An 8,968-nucleotide genomic window follows, 5' to 3' on the forward strand; every position below is an offset into this window, starting at 1 on the left:
GAAGAAAGCTTCCAAGTAAACCGCAACTCGCCGATGGAAAATACCTATTCCATTATCACAAATACCACAACACAATTAGATTGGATTCACAAATTAACCCAATTCGTCACTTAGTGCCATTTCGACCCAAATGCACTTCCAAGCACAAACCGTACCCAAACTAACCAATAATCACTAACACAAGTGAGAATGGTCCTAATATGCCAATTAAACCCGAACACAAGTGCCAAACACGTGTCATACCCATTTTGACACTTAAACCCTAATTTTGACCCATAAAGGTCAAAATCTCATCCTTTACAAGTTTTGACACCAAAACACATTTAACTCGGTTCTATACTTCAACTTAATCCATTTTAAGTTTATAAACCTCATTAAATCGCCAATCGGGTCATAGTCACCACCAAACCCTAATTTGACCCAAAGTCAAAGTTAGTCAACCAAACAACCTCCAATGGGTTCCAATACTTCCATAATCGCTAACTAAAGTGATTAAACTAAATTTCAAGTTCTAAACATGGCCAATTTGTTCACCAACCCAAAATCCACCAACAATTAACAACAAACCCGATTACTAGCCTCACTAAACCCATTTCATCACATAAAAGGGTTTTACAACTAATTAACTCAAAACCCTAACTTGAATATCAAATTAAATAATTGAAATTCGGAGTTTGAGCTTACCAATACTATCACCGTGTAGCCGAGAACGAAAGGAACAACTTTAAAACCCGAGACTTTGAACGATTCGAGCTTCTTCTTCACCAAAACCTCCAATCTCTCTCTAAATATCTCTCTCTCTCTCTCTAGATATTTGGAAGGGATGAATGGACATGAAAAATGATCCAAAAATGATCCAAAGTAGCTAATATGGCACACAAATCCGGCCCCATGTGATTTTACCCTTTTACCCCTCATTTAATTAAATAAAAACAAGGGAGTTCTGTCAGCGCCATTTTGCGCGGCGCGCACCAGAACCGCGCGGCGCGCAACAGGCCAGTTCCAGCTTCTTTTGCCTTTTAACTAATACAAATAGCCAACGCAACCAAAACCCGAATGTTATAAGTACATAAGTACGTAATATAAATATTTGGGTCTTACACGCCAAGTATCCTTGTAACGATCGCTCCAAATCCATATGGACGAACACGTCATTCATTGATTTCATTGTGAGGTATTTGACCTCTATATGATACGTTTTGTAAACATTGCATTCTTTTGAAAAGGCACACCATAAATGTATATTTAAAACAAAGGTTTTCGACATCTGATGATTTCTACACATAGACAATCACCGTATATAATAGTTTACAATAGTGTTTTCGTTGACAATGCAGTCAAAATAAGGTACATGGTGATGAATTGGTGAATGCAACGTTTTCTTGAAAAATATGCCATGTAAGACTCCATGCACATAGCTTGTCTATCATATAAGCAAACAGCGGAAGACTTCTAGGGAACCTGAGAATAAACATGCTAACATGTGTCAACACAAAGGTTGGTGAGTTCATAGTTTGTATGTTTCGCATAATTTGTATATAAAGATGGATCACAAGATTTCAATTGTTTCATCCATAAACGTTTATCAAAATGTTCTACAAGAATGAGCACCCTGGTAACCAAGCCTTAACGTCTATAATAAGTACCCCTCATTTAACATGCAACCAACATGTACAATACACACAATCCAACGTGTACTAACTTCAAATAGCATATGTCTGTTTTATAGTTCAGGCTAGAGTTTCTTTCTATACCTGGAACAGACGGGGATGTCAAACCCTATGGATCCATATACAACTACTCGCGCCCACCAGTTCTTATAACCGGTAGCTACTAGTTACCAAAGCTAAGGGATTTTCGGTTCAAACTCGGTGTAGAATTTAGTATGTACTTGTATCCATTGTGTTTAAAATAAAGTGCATGTATTCTCAGCCCAAAAATATATATTGCAAAAGCAATTAAAAAGAGATCGTATGAAACTCACCTTAGCAGCACATAAAGTTGTTCATCGTATTGTGACCGAAACTTGGTATATCAAATAATCGTAGGTCTCAACCTAGAGAACATATGCTGGTCAATAAATGTCTATCAAGCTAGGTCTGGTCATAGTGTATCACAATCCTAATGCTCGAGATCGACATACAAAAGTTATCCAATTTCGTTTCAAAAGGTCAATTTTGACAACAGTTTAACAAAACGAGACGTACCGTATATAAGGATTTATTTACACGGTTAGTAATATTTAAAAATCCATTTTACTAATCTCGTAAACCATTTGTTTAAATCTTAATTGCAGGTTCAAAAGCAATTTCAATTAACGTCAATCATAATTCAGTTGACCATATCTTTTAATCCGTTCATCGAAATTATTCGATATCTAAATGAAAAGTTATTGATTTTTCGCCAGCTTTCCGAAAACATGTATATCATATACCTTTTACCAGTAATATGTATTTAATTCGTGATTCAATATAATTGTTTAACGACGAAATTAAGCATACAAGCATGTTTAAATATATATACTCGAGCACTAGACATGGATACACAATTAATATATAAAAGATAAAATATAAGTGCTTACGTATCAATATTGAGATTCAATATTGTAGGAAAGTACGTAGACGTAACGGAGATGATAAACACTAGGTTTGACTCGCGAATATACCCCCGAACATTTCCCATAACCGCCTTGGTAATAACCCATAATTTCCTTAACTCTATCCCGCTTGAAAACCATTTTAAAAGTGACACGCTCATGACTTCGTCGTAGTATTTTATGTATAATACTAATTAATAATACTAATAATAATAAGATTGATAATAATAATAATCTTAATAATAATAATAATAATAATAATAATAATAATAATAATAATAATAAATATTTACAGAGTAAAATGAATATATAAGTGTGTAAAACTGAGCTGAAATCGATCGAATTTATAGAGAGTGCCTGACCCAGACTGCCATGCGATCGCATGGCCTTCATGACCATTTCCCATGCGATCGCATGGAAAGATTCTCCAGCTCACAACTTGTTTGTAATCTAGTTTGTCGACATAATAAAATATAAATATAATATATATAATTTAAATAATTAATTATATAATATATTATATTTACGTGTATAATTAACTTGTAATTTTGGTACCGATGATTCGTACGTTGTCACTGGACTTATGTCCCGGTTCCGGTTTTTCGAATGTCCCTTCGTACGCTGAGAAAACTTGTAATTTACATTTTGGGATACGTACCTTTGTCAAAATATAATCTTAAATTATCCCTAAATTATATCACTCAAAGTGTATCTTAAACTTTCGAGTGTTTTGGTCATTTACTTCTGTAAATTATTGTCTCGTAGTATATACATATACATATATACATTTTCATTTTTAAAATTGTGTTTACTATAGCAAAGTTACTGTAGAAAAGTCAATTAACTGTAGCAATTCATTGTAGCAAAGTAAATTTTACTGTAGCAAATAGTGATTTTTGAAAACACTGTAGCTTTTCGGGTACTGTAGCAATTCGAAAATACTGTAGCATATTAGTGTTTTAATGGTTCATCTTAAACGTTTTAGTTAACTTATCTAAATATTAATCAGATAATCAAACCAATAAGGTTAATGCACAGTATCATTTTCATAACACTTTGTTACGTTTTCAAGTTATAGTATATGTATCTATTTACATATAATTGTTCGCGAATCGTTGAGAACAATCGAAGGGTAATTGAATAGTTCAAAATTTTGAGATTCAACTTCATGGACTTTGCTTATCGTGTCGGAAACATTAAAGATTAAGTTTAAATTTGGTCAGAAATTTCCGGGTCATCACAGTCCTTGTACGTAATCCACCCCTGTTTTAATGAGTCCATTGACTATTAATTCATCCCCGTGTCCGGTTAAATGAACCATTATTAGTACTTATAAATATCCCGCCCATCGTGTTCGATCGAGTGTATGTGGTTATTTATAGGTACGTCCAATTGTAAATCTTTATATTAAATTAACGAACTATCATTCAATTAAACAAATATAAAGCCCATTAATAGCCCATAGTCTAATTTCCACAAGTGTCAGTCTTTTGTCCAAATCCCAATTATGGTATAAAGCCCAATAACCCCGTCTTAATATTTAGTCCAACATCATGATTACTTTAGTTTAAATAAGCATAATAATAATTTAGCTACTAGACATTAATTTAAAAAGGTTGAACATAACTTACAATGAGTATTAATCGCGTAGTGTTACACGGACAGAATTTCGACTTAAAACTTAAAATATTCGCCAATATAACCTTATTATTATTATTAACTTAATATTAAAATTATAATTATAAAATATAAATAATATATTAAGAGAATATGATGATAGATGGATATATGGTGTACATATTTCGGCCAGAATTCGTTGCATTTATAGGACCTGGCCATGTTTTCTGGCTCATGCGATCGCATGAGTTTTACTCATGCTAGCCATGCGATCGCATGGCCCCTTGTCCCAGCTCACATGTCTTTGTTTGCTAGCTTGCCGACGTTTTATTTAAATATATATATAATATATATAATTTATATTAATTATATATATATTATATTATATTCTTGTGCATAGTTGACTTGTAATTTTAGCTCCGTTACGTCGCCCGCTGATAGTTGGTTCATGTCCCGGTTCCGGATTTTCGAACGTCCTTGCGTACTATTTAATATCTTGTACTTTGCGTTTTACGGCTTGTACTCTTGTAATTTTGAGACGTTTCTTATCAATAAATTGAACCACTAGGATTGTACTTTGTACTTTTTAGCTTTTTGGTCGTTTGCGTCTTCAAATCGTCGAATCTGTCTTTTGTCTTCACCTTTTATTATTTAAACGAATATCACTTGTAAATAGAAAAATTGCAACCAAAAGCTTGTCTTTCTTGAAGGATAATGCTATGAAATATATGTTCGTTTTTAGCATTATCATCAGCTCTGAATAATTCAGAGATGAAACACTCTCTTAACTATTAAGAGCCTAAATTATCTATAATATTCTCCTCAAATCATATCCTGGTCACCTAACTAACAAGTATATTAAATTTTTTATTCATGTCACACGTTTATAATGTAGTTTTAGTCAGTTCATATCGTTCATTCTAAATGATTATCAAACAACTTATTTTCATTCAGATCAAACCTTATTCACAAGCTCTGGACCATTCAGATTCTGAATCATTCAGCACTAAATCATTCAGTTTTATCAAACGCACCCTTAAATTATAAGGTGTTAAATTTTGAAGTTATATTATGGTGAGTGTTAATTTTTTGTGAGAGTTTTGGGTGATGTGACAATATATGAGTAAGAGTTGGATAAAAATTATAAATTAATGATACGAATATGAGGTGTCAGAGTTTAATTGAGCGTCAAATTTAATTTTTGTCCATCACACTTTTAACTTACACCCTAAATTTGCAAAAATGATGTCCTATAACACACGTCATTTTCATAAAAAACCCGTATTGTTTTGACGCTTAATTTGAATACGGTAATGTTCGATCTTATATTAATGATGATTTCATTAATGATGATTTTAAATTAAAAGGATAATTTGAAGTGTTATCAATTTTGCGTTTGACAATCAATAACGCAACTGGTAAGATTAAACTTCAGTGTTGTAGTCGATAATCATTAATCAATATTCAATATGCAATATTATGGATGCTAATGTGTTAGAGTTTTGTTGTAATACACTAAGACCACTTGTAACGCACGTATTGAAGTTGAAAATCGACCTAAGGTGGCACATATTCATGTCGTGATGGAATGAGGCATAGGAGAGGTTCTTGACGTGATGATGATGTGGTCAATTCTTATTTGTCACTTTTTATTTTTATTTTTACTTTCTATACCCCTTTAATACTTAACTTTCAATCATAATTTTTAACACATTAACCAATCACATCAACCACTATATCTTCATCTCATCACATTTACCAACTACCTCATTCCACTCCCGACAACGCCAAAAATCCAGGCGATTGCTACAAGTTGTCCAAAAAAGGTATTTTTCTTCATTCAGGAAAACAAAGTACGTTCTATTTCTATGGATGCACAAAATATTATCCGAATGTATTTAATTCTGTGTTAGAATTCTTAACTTGTGCAAATACGGATAATAAATGAAAGAAAATAATATAATACAGTAATAATGATGTTAATGACAATAATAAATTATTATAGTTACTATTATTATCTTAGTATATATATAAATTTATTTTAATGTTGTATAGGATATGATTCAATCTATACTTTCTAATAAATCTCTATCATGACGATGTCATAAATGAAGAATACATATGTTAAAAATAAATTGAAAGATTAAAAATAAAAAATTATAAACTACCCCATTATTAAAGATCATTAAATTAATTAATTATTTACTTAATAAAGATATTAACATGTTAATTATACAATATGGGAAGCAATATGTACAATCATATAGTAAAACACCTTCATGACCATATATACAATATTTGAACAATTATGTACAATCTAATGGTAAAACACTCCATGATCATATGTACAATATTTGAAACATTATGTACAACATAATGATAAAACAACCCCATTAATATTAATATATGTTCAATGTTTAAAGTATTATGTACAATCTTATGATTAAACACTCCAATGATCATATATAATCTTTAAAACAAATTTTAAAATATTTTACAAAACACCTCATGAACACATGTACAACTTTGAAGTATATTGTACAAACTGTATTTAAAAAATAAATAAAAAATTCTAGAGTCATTTGTTATTATTAATTATTATTAAAAATGTGAATATTTTATTCTTAAGCAAACTTTATTATTAGTATTTATTTTTTATTATAGCTATAATTATTATTCAAATATAGGTTCTTTTTACGAGATTAAATACGCTACATATGTATGCGAAATACATATCTCAATAAAAATTTGTAATATAGACTTTTATAAAAAGAAAAATAGTAATTGTGATGCAAATTAGAAGAGGGTGGTGGGAGAATGAAGGTAGTTCATTTATTTTGTTAAATATGTTTGTAGTCTATCTTTGATTATTTTGGATATATATGTTACAGGCAAAATATTTGTGGTACGCTTTCATTGTAATTATTTGTAATATGCATTTTATAAGCTTCAATGATTTGATTATGTTTTTCATTGGTTCGATAAATATTTTTTATAATAATATGTTTAAACTTGAATTATTTAATAAGTCAGTGATTTTACATGTGTTTTTGTATGGAGTATTTATTTAAGTTAAATTTAAAGTTCAATTAACCAATCATCATTTGATATTTAGATCATTATCTCTTTACAACTAATAATTTATTTATTATTAATAAATTATTAAATATCATTTAATAAAATAATAGTATTAATTAGGAAAGGTTGTATTATACTAAATACTACTCCGTTGTATCTTGATGTATTCAATAATAAAAAATTGTATTATACAGTATTAATTTAAATTTAAATTTAATTTCTTTGTATATTATATTATATTATATTTATTATTTATTATATTAATATTAAATCAAAATCAAATTGTACTCTGTATTAGATTTTTTATGATACTAACTAGAAATCCATCCATATTAGTACCTGCTTCTACACAGTTATCGTGATAAATAACCTCACAATTTCGTGCAATCGTTCCCTGTAAATTCCTCCAATTTTCACCTTACTTCTACTTCAATTCCACCTTCTCTCAATTTCACTCCAAAATTTTCCCTATTTTGTTTAGGTTTTCAGTTTCAATTTCAGTTTCAATTAATGGGGAATGTAAATCAAACACCTCAACACAATCCACACCATGATCATCAACATATTGAAGACCAGCAACAACAGTTACCATCATCATCATCATCATCATCATCATCATCATCATCATCATCATCATCATTAACTTGTGAAATTTGCATAGAGCCAATGACACCACCCAACACAAAATTCAGAAACAGTAACAAATGTGTTCACCCATTCTGCACTGATTGTATGATCAAGTACATTCAAGTGAAGCTACAAGATAACGTATGTGATATCAAGTGTCCATCCTTAAATTGTGATCACTCGTTAGAACCATTATCATGTCGATCCAAAATTCCACACCAGGTGTTCGATAAATGGTGTGATGTGTTATGCGAGTCTTTAGTGTTAGGATTTGATAGGGTTTATTGTCCTAATAGAGATTGTTCCACTTTGGTTGTTAATGAATGTGGTAATGCTGCTGGTAATTTGAAACGTTGTGTGTGTCCGAATTGCAAACAACCTTTTTGTTTTGAGTGTAAAGTTCCTTGGCATGCTGGTTATAGGTGCGAAGAAAGTGGGGAGACCAGGGATGCAAACGATATCGCGTTTGGTGTTTTTTCTGAACGGTAAAAGTGGATGAGGTGCCCTGTTTGTCGTCATTGCGTTGAGCGTATTGAAGGTTGCCCCATGGTTCGTTGCAGGTATACAACAATACTCTTTGAGTGACAATTAAATGAAAATTTAATCATGATTACGTTATTTAATTTGGCTTATTGTATGTTTGGGTGGATATCGTAATTAATTTGTAGAATTTGTTTATTAGTTTTAGATAAGAGAAGGTAGAAGTGATGGTCATTAAATTTTGCTAATATAATATAGAAATAAGATAAACTCTGCATCATAAGTTATTTTTTGATTTAAAAACCGAAAGAGTTTGCATTACCTAAACTTCTATAATTGGAAAAGTTTATGGTTTTGTAAATGGTAAGGTAACAAATCAAAGTTAACATCGTGATCACAATTTGTTTATACGTTGAAAACTAAATACCAACTAACCTTACCTAGTTAGTTGATAGTTGATATATGATAGTAATGTAAAATTCAAGAATATATTCACTTGAGGTAAGATAAAACTTTGCTTCATAAAGTCGTTTTCTGATTTATAATAATTATTTTTAGTTTGAACTTGCT

The 8,968-nt window shown here is 30.7% G+C and overlaps 1 pseudogene; it reads left to right on the forward strand.

Annotated features, from left to right (window-relative positions):
- The first annotated feature begins 7,685 nt into the window (after positions 1-7,685).
- Positions 7,686-8,727, forward strand: LOC139851414 (E3 ubiquitin-protein ligase RSL1-like; annotated as a pseudogene).
- Positions 8,728-8,968: the final 241 nt, after the last annotated feature.

Source organism: Rutidosis leptorrhynchoides, chromosome 6 (genome assembly GCF_046630445.1).
Source record: "Rutidosis leptorrhynchoides isolate AG116_Rl617_1_P2 chromosome 6, CSIRO_AGI_Rlap_v1, whole genome shotgun sequence".
Classification (NCBI taxonomy): domain Eukaryota; kingdom Viridiplantae; phylum Streptophyta; class Magnoliopsida; order Asterales; family Asteraceae; genus Rutidosis; species Rutidosis leptorrhynchoides.